This window comes from Rutidosis leptorrhynchoides, chromosome 1 (genome assembly GCF_046630445.1).
Source record: "Rutidosis leptorrhynchoides isolate AG116_Rl617_1_P2 chromosome 1, CSIRO_AGI_Rlap_v1, whole genome shotgun sequence".
NCBI lineage: Eukaryota > Viridiplantae > Streptophyta > Magnoliopsida > Asterales > Asteraceae > Rutidosis > Rutidosis leptorrhynchoides.
In genome coordinates, this window is record NC_092333.1 from 148,964,373 (window position 1) to 148,984,068 (window position 19,696).

At 37.1% G+C, this 19,696-nt stretch overlaps 1 non-coding gene across 1 annotated transcript; it reads left to right on the forward strand.

Annotated features, from left to right (window-relative positions):
* The first annotated feature begins 18,535 nt into the window (after positions 1-18,535).
* On the forward strand, positions 18,536-18,642 carry LOC139886681 (small nucleolar RNA R71). The gene has a single exon (XR_011772555.1). It is a non-coding gene; the product is annotated as a small nucleolar RNA R71 (small nucleolar RNA).
* Positions 18,643-19,696: the final 1,054 nt, after the last annotated feature.

Genomic DNA, 19,696 nt, shown 5'->3' on the forward strand with positions numbered 1-19,696 from the left:
GTTAGGTAAAGGATTTTCGATAGGAAATAGATTATAGGATTTAGTTTGGTATCCTTCAATACATAATTTACATATGTATATATATAATACCAAAATCCCATAGATTACGGAGGAATCTTCGGAAGCTGTAAGACAAAGTTTATAGTAACAGATATGATAAGATATGAATTTATCTATACACTATCTATGTAATAAGTGCAGGAAGACGTGTCTAGACTTAAGAATGATAAGTAGGTAATTTATGACAAGAAGTGATAAGCAAATCTTTTTTTGACATGCTGCTAAGGTCGAAGTCCAGACTCATTAATGTATCTTATCAACTATCAGTTAGACATACTAATGCAAGACCTGGTTCGCAAAGACCACCGCTCTAATACCAACTGAAATGCCCCATTCATATCGATTATAAATGTTACATAATAATTGGTTTCATTGCGAGGTATTTGACCTCTATATGATACATTTTACAAACATTACATTCGTTTTTAAAAGAAAAACTTTCATTTACATCAAAAGTTGACATGCATGCATACCATTTCATAATATATCCAAACTATAAACGACTTAATAATAATCTTGTTGAACTCAACGACTCGAATGTAACGTCTTTTGAAATATGCCATGAATGACTCCAAGTAATATTTTTAAAATGAGCAAATGCACAGCGGAAGATTTCTTTAATACCTGAGAATAAACATGTTTAAAAGTGTCAACCAAAAGGTTGGTGAGTTCATAAGGTTATCATAAAACCATAAGATTCAATAATTTTGATAGACCACAAGATTTAAATACAGTACACCTATCTCGTGTACGAAACCATTTTTCAAAGTTCTTAATAACCGTACACATATCTCGTGTACAAAATAACATACATATAACCTGTGTATAAAATCATTCTCTCTATATATAACATTTGCCTGGACACCGACCTTAACATATAATGCGCATAAGAATATCCCCAAAACAAAACCTCTCGTCTGTATAAATATATAAACCTCGAAGTACTAAACACCACGCCCACTAGCTCTACTGTCTAGTGAGCATTCTGGGTGGGGGTGTTAAACCCGGTAGTTACTTTAGGATTCGCATCATCTAGTGGCAATTATAACGTCTGATGTGCGTGATCGTGACCTTTTATTTTGAACGGATTTGAATTGATTTAATTACACGAGTTGGTTGTGATTATATGGCATTTTTATGATTTTTGATTGATTTTATACATATAGGCAACTAGTCCCATTCGTATAGTAATATTTTATTTGGTAAATCTGGTTCGTTCCACAGGGAAATGGAGTTTTCAAGATTTTTAATCGCTAAAAGTTAAACTATTTAAAAGGGGGATTTTGGATTAGGTTTTACTACTTAATTGAACGAAATTTAAATTTAACTAAAACGAAATAACTAAATTAACGAAAATAAAAATATAATTTATACTAATTTGACAAAATAGAAGAAATACGATTTTTCATGGCAATATAGTAAAATAGTAAAAAGTAATTAAAATTTACAATATGGTAAAAAGTAATACGGTAAAAGTAAATAAAATTTATCTGCGTAGTAAAAAGTGAAATTGATGAGATTTAAAATAGAGTAAAGTAGTGGCTACTAAAATATGTCCCCTCTGGATTATGGATTGTTTTTAAGTCCAATTACGATGTTTTAATATATATCCTTATATTTTATCTTTTTATTTATAAAGATTTAACTAACTAAAATTAAATCTAACTTTTGTTAGATCTCATTTTAGCGAATTAAATTATACCCCGACTATTCAAATTGAGATTTAATCCGGTTTTAACTTTCGCTAATACCAAAATTATAACGGTATTCCCTTTTATAATTACACGATTATATAAACTATAATATTACCCAAACCACCGAATCACACTTCTAAATTATTGTCAATAATTTGTCCATATGTCCGTCTAGATCACTGAGGTGTTGAAGCACAATTTATGTAAATTTAATTAACTTTCGCTTATCAATTTAATAAATTATGTGATAGGGGTGAAAATATTAAATTATATAACGATGGGTCTGTGATTAAACTCAATGTTAAAAATAGTCAAAGTTACATCATAATATTATAATATGGTTTAATCCATTCGTCCAGAGGTTCTACATTTTAGTCACCACTATGGGTCTTTAGTTGGACATTATAACGGCATAAAAATATAACTTATATAAAGTGGACATGATAACAATAATAATAATAAATGATAATGAAACAACCCAACCCGTATTAAAATCGGCCCATAAATTTTTTTTCCTTTTAATACGCGTTAAATAATACTTTAGGTCCCATTACACTAATTCCAAAACATATTTGTTACCAAAGTAAGTTCAATGAACTTAAAACATACATCAATAATTTAAACTCCCTAATACAATGGTTCGTTAATTAAATCGTAATCCGGTTGTAATCATTATGACCCGACTAGTTAAGTTTACACAAAACCGAGCATGGTGATTTGGGACTACGCTACCCAAATCCTAATCGAGTCCAAAAGCAAGATCTTCTAAAGCGACCTAGCCAAGATCTCTAATCCCCAAGCTTACCCGAGCTGCCAAGCATGCGAACCTATAAAAATATCAACAACGAGAGGGTAAGCTAACGCTTAGTGAGTGATAATATACTACATACATATATATGTATAAAATGGACACGCCACACAAAAGTCAAATACCGCATACCGAAGCATCCAAGTATAAGGCAACTACACTAAGCATACCGTACGATCTCTAAGCACAAGCTAAAGATATCAACAAAGTATAAGTTAGTTCACCAACGACAAGGTGAAAAACGCTAATGAGCTAAACCCGGAGGGTTAGCTACATCACAACAATACAACAATATACGTATACAATATTTAACATGCTAAACAATATCCAACAACATAATATGGTTAACCATAACACTATGGTGCTACCGGAACGTGGTTCACACCATACGCATTTGAGTCTCACTCTTTTATAGTGCTACCGGCACGTGGTTCATACTTCGACGCTACTGGCACGTGGTTCACGCTCATTTTATAGTGCTACTGGCACGTGGTTCACACTCGATGCTACCGACACGTGGTTCACATCATTATATTTATAGTGCTACCGGCACGTGGTTCACACTCGATGCTACCGGCACGTTGTTCACATCATTATATTTATAGTGCTACCGGCACGTAGTTCACACTCGATGCTACCGGCACGTGGTTCACATCTTACCGCACACATGTTATGGCACTACCGGCTCGATGGTTCATGCCATAACACCCACAAATAGATACGCCATATACACGTACGTATAAATACTCCACTCACAATATTAACCCTTCGTCATTGGGATTATATAATCCACATCACACGCCCATGTGATAACGTACACACAAAGTGTGCACCTCGCCAAAGGTGGTCAACCAAAACGCACAACTGTGCCAATTGGACCTATACACAAGTCCATCAATCCAGCTATATGTGAAATGAGCTCTATGACCGAGAACCACTTCACCCGATCCGCATCCATCCTACACATACATATGCATATAGGATATTAACACTCACCTTAAGCCTTGATGAATGCAACCAAGTAATCCGCAACACGCCAATGGAAAGTACCTATTCCATTAACACAAATACAACAACACAATTAGGGTGGATTTACAAATCGACCCAAATTGTCAAATAGTGCAATTTCACCCCAAATGCACTTCCAAGCTCAAACCGCGCCAAAACTAGTCAATGATCACTAACACAAGTGACAATGGTCCTAATATACCAATTAAACCCAAGCATAGGCGTTAAATACCAATCTTGCCCAATATGACACCTTAACCCTAATTTGACCCATTTCAAAATTAGTTAACCAAAATACACCCAAAGTGGTTCCAACACTTCTATAATCACTAATACTAGTGATTACAAGCTACATACAAGCCTTAAACATGGTTAAATCATTAACCAACCCAAAACCCACCAACATCAACAATAACTAGTTACAATTACCCATTTCACCTCCTAAATGGGTTTTACAACTAACTAGCTCAAAAACCTAAACTTGAATATCAAATTACAAAGATGAAATTCGGAGTTGAGACTTACCAATACCACCAAAATGATGCCGTTGACGAGATGAACAACTTTAACACTTGAGGTTTGACCCGGAACAACCTCCTTCTTCTCCAAATGGAGTTCTCTCTCTCTAAAACTCTCCTCTCTCTCTAGGGTTTGAAGGTGAAAGTGTTTTGAGTGAAAATGAGGATAATATGAGCCTTGAATAAGTCTTATGGCTCTAGAACCGGCCATAAGTGAATTTACCAAAACACCCTCAAAAGATTCCATTAAAATGGGTTAATAATGTCATTACAGCGACATTTGTCGCGTTTCGCGACACCAATACGCGACACACAACACTCAAACGTGACAAAGTGGACAGAAATCACCATCAGAAGTTGTCTCGTTTCAAGCATGTTTGTCACGGAACGCGACGCACCAGAACGCGACAAACTGCACTCAAACTCGACAGTTTACCTGATGTACTCCAATTTCACTTTTAAAACATCCCAAAGTCAATCGTGGTCAGTGCATTACATCCAAACTATTAAATAATCATTCTTGGACTTCAAATGACGCCCCGAGCGTCATGTTTAGAAAAACGGGGTGTTACAACTCTCCCTCACTTAGATTCGATCACGTCCTCGTGATTCTAATCACTTAATCAATCCAAACCGACACACTACGGTTCTCAACAAACGTTTCAATCTGACTTTCATCACATTACTCATTAACCCAAGGACTAATCCATTAACTAAGACACACACTTGCACGCATTTTGAGCCGTGCAACACACGCAACAACCGAAGTTTACAACAATCACTTAGAATACAAGGAATCACCATGTATTCTTCTAACTCCTCTAGGTAATCCTTCTCAAAGAGTTACCCTTAACAACTAAATCGTCACCTGCGATTTATCAAGTCCACAATTCCGAGCACTAACACTAAATCAATCCCTCACATCGGGAAAAACTCAACCAATCTCGTACCGAGATATCAACTTCTAGCGTACTATGCCAAGTACATCGCTAGTAACAACCACAAGCCAAAATAAAGTCAACCATCAAACCAAAGAAGACTGAATAAAAGGGAATCCTTACGGATAACACTTACCACTTAACATCCCTTGTAGTGCGCAATACGACCAATACGCAACTACCGCACCATCATAAACAAACGACTAGAACCAAGAGCGCCCAAAACGACTATGGCAACGCTAATCCTAAGGTGTACAAAATCGACTATTGTCACACCCGTAACAAAATATGAGCGAAACACGGCTATCACATCACTAATCATACAACATGGTCCTCACGACCCCACCATCGGTGTATAAAACAACTGATAGATCACTCAACATCGGATGAAGTCAGCGGACCCCGTCAATGGTCATGCTTCACCGATATGTCACTACTCCCATAATGAAGTCAGCGGACCCCGAAGGTCATGCGTCACCAATCAACAATATCATGATGAAGTCAGCGGACCCCGAAGGTCATGCTTCACCAATCAACAATACCATGATGAAGTCAGCGGACCCCGAAGGTCATGCTTCACCAATCAACAATACCATAATGAAGTCAGCGGACCCCGAAGGTCATGCTTCACCAATCAACAATACCATGATGAAGTCAGCGGACCCCAAAGGTCATGCTTCACCAATCAACGCCCTTTTTGGCCTCGAACAACGAGTAGCGTAACATCGCGCTCTGCTACGCCATAGTGAATCCTAACGGATACCACTAACCATTCACACAATCGAGCAAGAACCACCTGTATCAAACATAGGCACAAAACAATAATTCTCTAGAAGAGAATCCGATACGCACATCCCTAAACCGAGGGATTTCACCTTGCTCGCCAAACACGTCCTTTATCTCTTAACGAGATTTACCACATTACCACCTCGGTGGTAACTTACATCCAAAACCATAAGTACAATTTAACCGAAATTGTACTTTACCACAAATCGACCAAAACTAGGTCCCAACGCAAACTTCCGGATCTACCAAAAGTATCATCCGAAGTCTCAAACTAAAAACCTCCTCGTGCAGGAGTGCAACTCCCCCACTTGAAACTACGTTCCATATCCACAACTCGTACAACTGTACAATGCTACCAAAGGTAGACTTTACCAACAATTGGGTTCACACGACCCATCACCATAACTTGCTCTAACCTTAAGCATACGAAGGATTTTAACCTATCCTTAAACACTTCAAACGAAAAGTGTACCACGATTACACAAACTATACCCTCGCAATCATCCAATTGCTATAGTTTGTCAACTTTCACCCGATCACTCATGTACCTAAGGGTTTCACTTCGGTACCCTAAGTACAATGTAACCGCAACACAATCGGAGTTGAACACCATGCTAGTAGGTATAAAAGAGGCACCTAATGTCGCGTCATATAAACTCCATTACCAACATACATCAAGATTCAAAACACTCGATCTCAAGGGTTTCATCCCACCCGTCGAACCTCATGGTTCATCAACTCCAACACACAAGCGAACACACGCTTAACAATCGAACACCAAAACCCATTTCCATGGCTTGGTAGAAACATTTCCCAAATACTAAGGAATGCTCGGTTGCACCAAGTCTTACGCCCTTCGCCCGACAATCAAACGTCAACATAGGGTACTTCCATTAGGAACGTCACCCATAACAACAATATGCACAATACAAGGCTTTTAATCAACTCAAATTCAAACAGCACTTAATAAATAATCAAGGTATATATTTATTAAAATGAAACGTACCTCAACGTCTCCTTGCGGCATTCGCCGCCGCCAACTCAGGATAATCTGACTTGCGATGTCCCTCCTTATGACAATAGTAGCACATCCCGTCATCACTTCTCGGCATTGTACATTCCCATAACTTGTGGCCCCTAACACCACAATTGAAACATCGAGACGTACTAGAATCCAGTATATTCGTTCGTGCACCACCCGTGCTCACAATCGGACCCTTAGTCCTCTTACTTAGAGCACCATACGAAACAACCCTTCTCTCACTTGAAGGTTCACCAACCTTCGATCGCGAATAAGACTCGAAACCTCTAGCCAAGGCAAATAACTCCGCAAATGATTTCGCTTAACCCCGGCTAATTTTACTCTTCAAGTCATCATTCAAGGTCTGATAGAAATCCCCCATCAATAAACGATCATTCCCCAAATACTCTGGGTAAAAACGAGCCTTCGCCATAAAGGTCGTCTTGAGAGTATTCAAATCCATAGATCCTTGTCGCAAATTTCGCAACTCATTACGCAACTCCCACAAATCAGCTGAAGTTCGGAACTCCTCGAAGAATTCCTCCTTAAATTCGTCCCACGATAAAGCCATAAACGTTTCGCCACCGACAAGATCAATCATACCATCCAACCAATCCTTTGCCCTACCCCGCAACAAACTAGTAGCGAGTCTCGTCTTCTTCTCGGGAGGGCATTCAATAGTGCGAAAACACCCTTCGACAGCCGAGATCCAAGTTGTGCTCACTAAAGAATCCGGTTTCCCGTCATACATCGTGGGTTTAGTCCTCATGAAGCTCTTAACACAACGCTCCATTTCACCACTACTCCGAGATTCGGAATACTTCCTATCCATTTCTTCCCGAAGCGCACTCATTTGCTCTGCAACGGCGGCCGCAACTCTAGCGTTAAACTCCGCGTCGTTCGTCTCGATCCCGTTTCCCGTCGCCATTCTAAGGAATGCAAAGTGATTAGATCACGAACGTATAAAGTTATGCACACAACACCGCCCCATCATGCTAAACACTCGTCGTACATCACTTGCTAGACACGATTTGCACCCGTAATAAGGTTTGCAAGTCCTTATTATGCACACACGCCGTATCAACTCGTTAGTACAATGACCACCTCGCTCGATGATATAAAAAACACAAACAAAATTCTACGCGATATAAACACACGCGAGAATTATTATCACAACACAATAACATATTAATAATATCCGCATTACTAATATAAATGTTAGTCCACCTACAACAAGGCACTAACTATAACCCATTCTGACCTGTAATCCTACAAGTCCCGCAACAATTTAGCACACACAAAAGTCTAAGTCTAGGCACCTATCTCAAGTCACCTAAATCCCTTAGACCATGCTCTGATACCACTTGAAACAACCCAACAGGTATTAAAACCGGCCCATAAATTTTTTTTCCTTTTAATACGCGTTAAATAATACTTTAGGTCCCATTACACTAATTCCAAAACATATTTGTTACCAAAGTAAGTTCAGTGAACTTAAAACATACATCAATAATTTAAACTCCCTAATACAATGGTTCGTTAATTAAATCGTAATCCGGTTGTAATCATTATGACTCGACTAGTTACGTTTACACAAAACCGAGCATGGTGATTTAAGACTACGCTACCCAAATCCTAATCGAGTCCAAAAGCAAGATCTTCTAAAGCAACCTAGCCAAGATCTCTAATCCCCAAGCTTACCCGAGCCGCCAAGCATGCGAACCTATAAAAATATCAACAACGAGAGGGTAAGCTAACGCTTAGTGAGTGATAATATACTACATACATATATATGTATAAAATGGACACGCCACACAAAAGTTAAATACCGCATACCGAAGCATCCAAGTATAAGCCAACTACACTAAGCATACCGTACGATCTCTAAGCACAAGCTAAAGATATCAACAAAGTATAAGTTAGTTCACCAACGACAAGGTGAACAACGCCAATGAGCTACACCAGGAGGGTTAGCTACATCACAACAATACAACAATATACGTATACAATATTTAACATGCTAAACAATATCCAACAACATAATATGGTTAACCATAACGCTATGGTGCTACCGGCACGTGGTTCACACCATACACATTTGAGTCTCACTCTTTTATAGTGCTACTGGCACGTGGTTCACACTTCGACGCTACCGGCACGTGGTTCACGCTCATTTTATAGTGCTACCGGCACGTGGTTCACACTCGATGCTACCGGCACGTAGTTCACACTCGATGCTATCGGCACGTGGTTCACATCATTATATTTATAGTGCTACCGGCACGTGGTTCACACTCGATGCTACCGGCATGTGGTTCACATCTTATCGCACACATGTTATGGCATTACCGGCTCGATGGTTCATGCCATAACACCCACAAATAGATACGCCATATACACGTACGTATAAATACTCCACTCATAATATTAACCCTTCACCATTGGGGTTATATAATCCACATCACACGCCCATGTGATAACGTACACACAAAGTGTGCACCTCGCCAAAGGTGGTCAACCAAAACGCACAACCGTGCCAATTGGACCTATACACAAGTCCATCAATCCACCTATATGTGAAGTGAGCTCTATGATCGAGAACCACTTCACCCGACCCGCACCCATCCTACACATACATATGCACATAGGATATTAACACTCACCTTAAGCCTTAATGAATGCAACCAAGTAATCCGCAACACGCCAATGGAAAGTACCTATTCCATTAACACAAATACAATAACACAATTAGGGTGGATTTACAAATCGACCCAAATTGTCAAATAGTGCAATTTCGACCCAAATGCACTTCCAAGATCAAACCGCGCCAAAACTAGCCAATGATCACTAACACAAGTGACAATGGTCCTAATATACCAATTAAACCCAAGCATAGGCGTTAAATACCAATCTTGCCCAATATGACACCTTAACCCTAATTTGACCCATTTCAAAATTAGTTTACCAAAATACACCCAAAGTGGTTCCAACACTTCTATAATCACTAATACTAGTGATTACAAGCTACATACAAGCCTTAAACATGGTTAAATCATTAACCAACCCAAAACCCACCAACATCAACAATAACTAGTTACAATTACCCATTTCACCTCCTAAATGGGTTTTACAACTAACTAGCTCAAAACCCTAAACTTGAATATCAAATTACAAAGATAAAATTCGGAGTTGAGACTTACCAATACCACCAAAATGATGCCGTTGACGAGATGAACAACTTTAACACTTGAGGTTTGACCCGAAACAACCTCCTTCTTCTCCAAATGGAGTTCTCTCTCTCCAAAACTCTCCTCTCTCTCTAGGGTTTGAAGGTGAAAGTGTTTTTAAGTGAAAATGAGGATAATATGAGCCTTGAATCAGTCTTATGGCTCTAGAACCGGCCATAAGTGAATTTACCAAAACACCCTCAAAAGATTCCATTAAAATGGGTTAATAATGTCATTACAACGACATTTGTCGCGTTTCGCGACACCTTGTCGCATTTCGCGACACCAATACGCGACACACAACACTCAAACGCGAGAAAGTGGATAGAAATCACCATCAGAAGTTGTCTCGTTTCAAGCATGTTTGTCACGGAACGCGACGCACCAGAACGCGACAAACTGCACTCAAACTCGACAGTTTACCTAATGTACTCCAATTTCACTTTTAAAACATCCCAAAGTCAATCGTGGTCAATGCATTACATCCAAACTATTAAATAATCATTCTTGGACTTCAAATGATGCCCCGAGCGTCATGTTTAGAAAAACGGGGTGTTACAGATAAATGATAACAATAATAATAGGAACAATAAATAATAACGACGATAATAATAAATGACAATGATAATAATAAAAATAGTAACAATAATAATAACGATGGTAATAATAAATAATAACGATAATAATAACAACAATAATAACAATACTTAATAATATTAATAAGGTTGGGACGTGGAGACTTACAATGATTTGGAATGGTAGAAAAACAGTACTACAATACCCGTAAACTTGTATTACACCACTTACTACTACTACTTTAGATAAAATATTAAAAATAAAATATTAAATATTGAAATTGAATTGAAAAGGAAAAGACGCGTTGAGTGTGTGTATTATGCTACTGATTGATTTGCCTTTTATAGGCCATTGGATTTCACTGTTTCAATGTTGAATTTTTAAAGTTTGGTGATTCAAACTTTCTCGGTGGCTTAACTATTTCATTCTTTATTTAAATGTGTAGAATTTATTATTATATATTATTATTATTATATTATTATTATTATTATTATGAATTATTTATATATTATATTATATTCTTGTGCATAGTTGACTTGTAATTTTAGCTCCGTTGAGTCGTACGTTGATGGTTGGTTCATGTCTCGATTCCGAATTTTTGAACGTCTTCTCGTATGCTAAGATATCTTGTACTTTGCGTTCCGTGGCTTGTACTCTTATCAATATTTAGATGTTATTCATCAATAAATTGAACCACTTAGATTGTATCTTATACATTTGAGCTTTTTGGTCATTTGCGTCTTTCAAATCTTCATTTTCGTCTTTAAATCTTCATTTTCGAGCGATTTGCGTCTTTTTTCTTCGCACTTATTTATTTAAATGATTACAACTAAAAATAAGGAAATTACCATTAAATTCTTTACATATTAGAATGATATTGCGACTAAATATATGTTTGTTTGGAGCAATATCAAATATCCCTACACTTGAACGTTGCTTGTCCTCAAGCAATATAGAACTTGAAATAAAAACAAACTTCACACAAATCACTTCTTTATTTTCACACTTTATACATCAGTGATTTTGGTACGGTGGTATGAACAATGATAGTAACATTGTGGTTTACAGTCCCACATGACTATGAAAATTTAGATCCTTTTAAGGAAATTGGATCTTTATGAACATATTTGATCTTTTGAAAATTCAGTCTAGCTTTTACCCTAGATAAGTTTTCTGGAATAACCCTTCACCGGTGTTTGCAAAATGTTTTTGTGGGTTTTGTGGGTTTCAGATTTTAAAATTTTAGCTCAAAACTTGCGGTTTTGTGTCACCCACTTGCTAACCTTGTATTAGGAAAGCACACGTCCAGTTTACTTGCTCCGTATATTACCTTTTGGAAAACTACCGTCCAGTTGTAAAGGAAAGCGTTGAACAAGCAACTGTTAAGGCAATGTCTAATGACATGCAGACGTTCATGGTCCAATAACGTGTCAGATGCAATTACTATCCTTTGTAGGAGAAATAGTAAAGATCACCCTATAATTTTTTCGGTCTAGCACAAGGTCCTGTCTTCGACCATGCTATGCAACCACCATTCTTACGGTTGACACCCAATTTGGTTCAGGTGACCTAATGAATTCTGATGAATTCTCAGGATTTTTTTACGTTCAATGGTAATGAACGCATTGAAAATAGGTTTTCAGAAAACAAATCGATTTTAATTTGATCAAAATATTTTCTCGTTCAAGCTCGAGTTTAGAAATCATTGAATTCCATGAGTTTGTAATTCTCAATCTTTAAAGTCAATCTCAAGGATTGAGTAATATCAGTCTTAAAAGCTGATTTTTAATTTTTAAGGAGATTATCCTTTCTGGAGGTCTGATTCATTAGTCTTATCAAGCTAATTTGCATGGCGCCCTCCCCATTTTACGAGACAGATCCTCTCATGGTTAGGATAAGTCTGACCACTTGGCGACCCTGTTTGATGCTGAGGTCCGTGGATTTCCAGCTGATTTTCGAGAAAACTTTTCATGGTTTTTCGTAGACTCTACAACTGGTCTGAACGACAACTTTCTGACCTAAATCAAGAAGCGCGCTTCTTTTTCTGAAGACTTTACTTCATTTTAATGATGGTATTGATTCATCGTGTAGATCCATCTTTTCTTTAATTTTTCAAATTTAATGGGTAAAACAAATTTATACAGCCCAAAGTAAAAGTACCTGCAACTTTGCACAAACATGTGATAACAGTTCATATATATTGACAAATCTCCCCACACTGGGCTTTTTTCATGTGTCTTTTTATTCCTGATTTAATCAAATAAATTCATAATTTTGGAAGTTTCTCAATTTATGTTCTCCTTGAGGTAACAATAATTTCGGCTTTAACACCTAGTTTTATCGTTCATAAACATATTAAACAAGATTTGAATTCATTTATTTAAAATTTTTTAAAATTTTCACAAAATTTAGAAAATAAGTCAAGTGTATAAACCCGAGAGAATTTATAACCCTCCCCACACTTGAGATCATGCAATGCCCTCATTTGCAATGAAATCAGACAAGATAAAATTCACGAGGGCAATTAGTATAGAAAGGGAGTTAAAACCTCTTTAGTTAAAAAGTTGTAACTTAATACCAGTCTTTGAAAATGCATCCTTTACCCTTATTAGTACATAATATAAACTACAAACATATACACATATTTTTGAAGTTTGGTATATTACCCCATATTCATATAATATTTTTGGCATACTTTAGATCAATAATATTAAAATAATGATAACAAAATTTTTCGCCCCGTCCTTGGATAAAGCAATTTCGGTTCTATGACCTAGTGTTTAACTCACGACGAACTTTAGAAATCATTTTTTTTTAACTTAATGAAATAAAGTAAATTTTGTTTTTAAATTCACACAAAACTTAAATTTAAAAAGCATATTAATTTCATACAAAACTAAAAAAAATTCAGAATGGAGGGAGAAGACTAGTTCTTTAGTGTCTGCTAGGGAAAGACCAATCGGGCTCCACTCTCGAAATATTTTGAAACATTTTAAGAAGGCGAGTGGTTAGCTAAAATTACCCTGTATTCATTTGTCCTTAGGGTAGAATGTGATGTCATCTCTTTCAGTGTTGTTGAACCCTTCATAATAGAATTTAAGTCTATGACCATTCACATTGAAAACACCACCATTCTTATCATATAACTCTACGTATCGAGATGGAAATGCGTGTTTTACTTCATACGGTACCGTCCATCGAGACTTAAGTTTCCCAGGTGAAAACTTAAAACGTGATTGAAAAACTAGAACTTTGTCTCCCTGTTCAAATGCTTTCTTATCTTTTAAGCGAGCATCGTGCCATTTCTTAGTTTTCTCTTTGTAAGATCTCGAGTTTTCATATGCTTGAAGTCTTTGCTTATCTAATTCATGTAATTGTAAGAATCGATTTTCTCCGGCTTCCACAAGGTCTGTATTACATTCTTTTATTACCCAATATGCCTTGTGTTCAACCTCGACAGGTAGATGACACGCCTTACCATATATTAATCAGAAAGGAGTAGTATCAATTGGTGTTTTGAATGCGGTTCTAAATGCCCACAGCGCATCATCTAGCTTTCGATGCCAGATTTTTGGATTATTCTTAACCGTTCTTTCTAAAATTCGTTTAAGACCTCGATTTGTGTTTTCAACTTGGCCACTCGTTTGAGGGTGGTAAGAAGTTGAGAAATGATGATTAACTCCTTACTTTTTAAGTACTTTCTCAAGTAATTGATTTGTGAAATGAGTTCCACGATCACTGATTAATGTTTTTGGAATCTCGAAACGTGAGAAAAGGTTTTTAAGAAAGCTGACAACAACTCGAGCATCGTTAGTGGGTAGGGCTTTTGCTTCAGCCATTTAGAAACGTAATCGACTGCTACGATAATATATTTTTATTTGTTAGAAGCGGGGAATGGACCCATGAAGTCAATACCCCAAATGTCAAATACTTCGCATACTAGGATGCTTTGTTGTGGCATTTCATCTCTCTTGAAGATATTTCCAGATCTTTGACAAGCGTCACAAGTTTTCACCATGTTGTGTGCATCTTTGAAAATTGTAGGCCAGTAAAAAGCTGAGTCAAAGACCTTCTTAGCTGTATAGCTTGGTCCAAAATGTCCACCAGTTGGTCCTTCATGACAGTGCTCTAGAATTTGTTGCGCTTCTTTGCCATATACACATCGACGAATAACTTGATCTTCTCCTATACGAAAGAGATTAGGGCTTTCCTAGAAGTAAAACTTCAGATCAGCGAAAAATTTCTTTTTTTGCTGATAAGTTTGATTTTTAACAAGAATTCCTGCTGCTAGATAATTGGAAAAGTCCGCAAACCATGGAATTTCTTCTTCCGTTAGGATTTTCATTAGGAACTCGTCTGGAAAAATTTCGTGAATAACAGATTCGTCGAGTGCTTCTAAGTTAGGATTTTCAAGACGGGACAAGTGATCTGCGGCGAGATTTTTAGCACCCTTTTTATCCTTGATTTCAATGTCGAATTCTTGTAGGAGAAGAATCTAACGAATTAGTCTAGGTTTAACATCTTGCTTTTTTAATAAGTACTTTAGGGCTGAATAATTGGTATAAACAATTGTTTTAGATAACACTAGGTAAGATCTAAACTTATTAAAAGCAAAAACTACTGCAAAAAGCTCCTTCTCAGTAGTTGTGTAATTCAACTGAGCTCTTGTAAGTGTTTTACTTGCATAGTAGATTGGTTGAAATTTGTTATCTTGACGTTGACCTAAAACAGCTCCCAGCGCGAAATCACTAGCATCACACATTAGCTCGAAAGGTTTGGACCAGTCGGGTGATACCATAATGGGTGCATTCGTAAGTTTCTCTTTCAGAATGGAGAAAGCATTTAGAGATTCGTTGTTGAAATCGAATGTATAGTCTTTCTCAAGAAGTTTAGTCATAGGTCGAGCGATTTTGGAAAAGTCCTTTACGAATCGTCGATAGAATCCCGCATGACCAATGAAACTACGAATTCCTTTAACATTGGTTGGAGGAGGAAGTTTTGAAATAATGTCGATCTTAGCTTTGTCTACTTCCATTCCAGCTAAAGAAATCTTGTGTCCTAAAACAATGCCTTCCTTTACCATGAAGTGGCATTTCTCCCAATTTAAAACAAGATTTGATTCTTCACAACGAATTAGCATTCGTTCAAGGTTTGAGAGACATGAGTTGAAGGAGTCTCCAAAAACAGAAAAAGCGTCCATAAAGACTTCTATACTTTCTTCAATCATGTCGTGAAAAATTGCCATCATACACCTTTGGAAGGTACCTGGGGCGTTGCATAATCCGAATGGCATTCGTCGGTAGGCAAAAGTACCAAATCGACAAGTAAATGTGGTCTTGTCTTGCTCATTTGGATTAATTGGAATTTGAAAATAACCGGAGAATCCATCAAAGAAACACTAGTAATCTTTTCCCGCCAAACGTTCTAGCATTTGGTCGATAAATGGTAGCGGGAAATGATCTTTCCTTGTAGCGTCATTTAGACGACGATAGTCTATACAGACTCTCCACCCAGTGACTGTTCTTGTAGGAACGAGTTCGTCTTTATCATTTAGAATAACAGTCGTACCTCCTTTCTTGGGTACTACTTGCACAGGACTAACCCACGGGCTATCGGATATAGGGTAAATTAACCCGGCATCAAGTAATTTGATGACCTCCTTTTTGACAACTTCTTTCATGTTAGGGTTTAACCTCCGTTGCCTTTGTAGCATGGGTTTAAAATCTTCTTCCATTAGGATCTTATGGGTACAATAAGCAGGGTTAATCCCTGGAATATCAGTTGTTTTCCAGGCAATTGCCTTTTTGCGGGTTTTTAAAAACAGACATTAACCTACCCTTTTCGTCATCGGAAAGTTTTGATGAAATTATGACTAGTAATTGTGACATTCCTTGGAGATAAGCATACTCCATATGTTTCGGGAGTTCTTTAAGTTCCAAGGTGGGTGGTTCTTCCAAGGAAGATTTAATCCGGAACATATTACCATCGGTAATTTCTTCAAAAGGTTCATCTTCCCCGGGAATTTCTTCTTTTACGTATTCTTCATCAGTGAATACCTTCAACAGCTCGTCTAACTGTATATCGACATCAAAATCTTCACCTTCACCCATCGGGGTGAAATCTGAGGTGTCGACATTTAATAGTTCTTGTAGTTCTTCCTCAATACAACAATCAACAATGTCTATTTGGAAACATTCTTCACCAGGAGACATAGGGTGTTTCATAGCCTTATCTATGTTCAATATAATTCTATCCTCCCCCACACCTAAGCTGAAATTTTTCTCTTTTATGCACACAATTGCACCTGCAGTATTTAGAAAGGGACGCCCTAAATTAGGGGAACCTTACAGTCTTCTTCCATTTTAAGAACAATGAAATCAGCAGGAAAGATTAAGTGATTTACTTTAACCGGTAGGTTTTCAGCAATTCCAATAGGATAGTTGTAAGTTCTATCATCTAATCATATACACATCCTGGTTGGTTTTAAATCACCTAAGTTCAATTTTAAGTACAAGGAGTGAGGCATAAGGTTAATGCTTGCTCCTAAATCAGCTAATGCATCGTACATTACTGAATCTCCCATCAGACAGGGAATGATGAAACTTCCAGGATCTCCAAGTTTTGGTGGCATATTTTGCTTTTGTAAAATTGCCGAGCATTCCTCATTAAGGAATGTGGTTGAAACTTCTGCATATTTTCCTTTGTCAGCTATGAGATCTTTGATAAATCTTCCATAATTCGGCATACCCGCAAGAATATCTACAAGCGGTACATTTATACAAATTTGCTTAATCATGTCAGCAAATTTGTTGTATTTTGCTTGTAATTTATCTTTCTTCAAATGTTGCGGATATGGAATTGGAGGTTTGTATACCTTCAATGGTGGTTGATTTTGAGTCTTCGGTGCACTTGTGGTTTGCATCGTATTTTCTTCTACCACAGGTTCGTTTTCTTGTGAAACATGAATAGGAGTGAGAGGCTTTGGAATCTCTGGGTTAATGGTTAAACCAGTTCGCGCAGTGATAGAATTAACTTGTGAAATATTACTTGAATTTTGAGTTTCCTTACCCTTAGGGTTTGGTTGCGTGTTGGATGGTAAAGTGCCCGATTGCCTTTCAGCAAGCAATTGGGATATTCTTCCCATATCTCTTTCAAGGTTTTGAATTGATGCTTGATGATTCCTTTGTACTTGCTCGTTTTCCATTTGAGAATGATGTAATTGTCTCTTCACTTGCTCATTCGTTTCTGATTGACTTTTGACAAAATTCATCATAACTTCTTCAAAGTTAGATTTCTTCTCTACTGGTTGCGTGTTATGATTTTGTTGTTGATACGGTAATTGTTGGAAATTTTGTTGAGGTGGAAATGGAGGTTGGTTTCTATTGAAAAATCCAGGTGGTCCATTTCTTTGAAAAGCAAAATTCTTCGGGTTTTGATATCCTGGGTTTGCAGGTTGATAATTAGAATTCCCTCCTTGAAAATTGCCTTGTCTTTGATTGGCCATAAAATTAACTTGTGCTACTAAGTTCATTGGCCGATCATTGATATCACAGTCTTTCGTGAAATGTGGATGTCTACAGATTTCACAGCCTACTTGCAAAGCTAAAACTGTTGAATTTAGTTTCTCTATTTCTCTTCCAAACTTTTTTAATTGATTCGACAATGAAGCTATGGTTGTGTTGTTGTCTTCATTTTCTTCAAGGCTTGCCACCGTCCTTCTAGGTTGTTGATCTCTAGACGGTGTCCATTCAAAAGTATGAACTGACATGTCTTCTAACATGTCATACGCTTGATTTGGTGATTTATACATAAATACTCCTCCAACGGAGGAATCTAATATACCACGAGTATGTTCATCAATATCACGATAAAAAGTTTTTACTATTTGCCCTTTTTTGCAATCTATGTTGCGGACAATTTCGTAACATTATTTTTAATCTTTCCCATGCATCATAAAGAGTTTCATCCGACTTTTGTTTAAAAGTGGTGATTTCAGTTCTAAGTCTTTCGGCTTTTGCCGGTGGAAAAAATCGGGTAATGAATTTATCTCTTAATTCGTTGAAAGTTGTGATAGAATCAGGTTTTGATGCTTTCAACCATGCTTTTGCGTCTCCGATTAACGAGTATGGAAAAGTTCTTAATTTAAATGCATTTGAAGAAACGTCTTTGGTTTTGTACAGTTCACATAAATCTTCAAAAGCTTCTTGATGTTCTATCGTATTATTATTAAGTCTTCCGTCGAATTGGTTCTCACGTACCATGTGCATAAACTGCCCCTTGATTTCCTAGTTTTCAGCCTCAATTTCAGATCTTCTTATAGGTGCAAGAGCGAGAGGGGGAGCAGTTTGTCTGGTATTCCACATTGGTAGATCATTTAGATCAGGTGTTACTTCAGCCATTTCTTCTTTAATGACGATGGTTTCAGGTTCAGTTTTGATTTCTGGTTGACCACTAGTTTTTCCTACTTGTTTTTTGATATTTTTCGATGTTTTCGGTTTACTAGTACTACCTAATTTTTTTTGTTTTTCCTGTTTTAATCTTTTGATCAAGTCTCTTTCAGGTTCTGGATTAAGTGCAACGAGTTTAGGATTTCCTGAACGGGTCATACAATTACAAAATTGTATGTAGTCTTGAAGGATTTATTCACTAAGTGTATAAACATTGAACTTTCTTGAAAATGAATTTTCACGAAAGGATCGAATAACTAAAAATAATGATAAAAACCTTTAAACAAACAGATTTTTCTTCTAATTTTGCCCAGGTTTCGAATAGTCAAAAGATGCCGCAGAAGGGCAGGATTCGTTTGGTCCCAATATAATTGGGTACTGTTTGGCTTCAATAACCCAGTCCACGTACAAATTCAACTACTACTACGAATCAGAAAAAATTATCTATTTATTTAACTGCCAACTTCCCCGGCGGCGCTGCCAAAAAGTTAATGTGCGTGATCGTGTCCTTTTATTTTGAACGGATTTGAATTGATTTAAATACCCGAATTGGTTGTGATTATATGGCGTTTATATGATTTTTGATTGATTTTACACATATAGGCAACTAGTC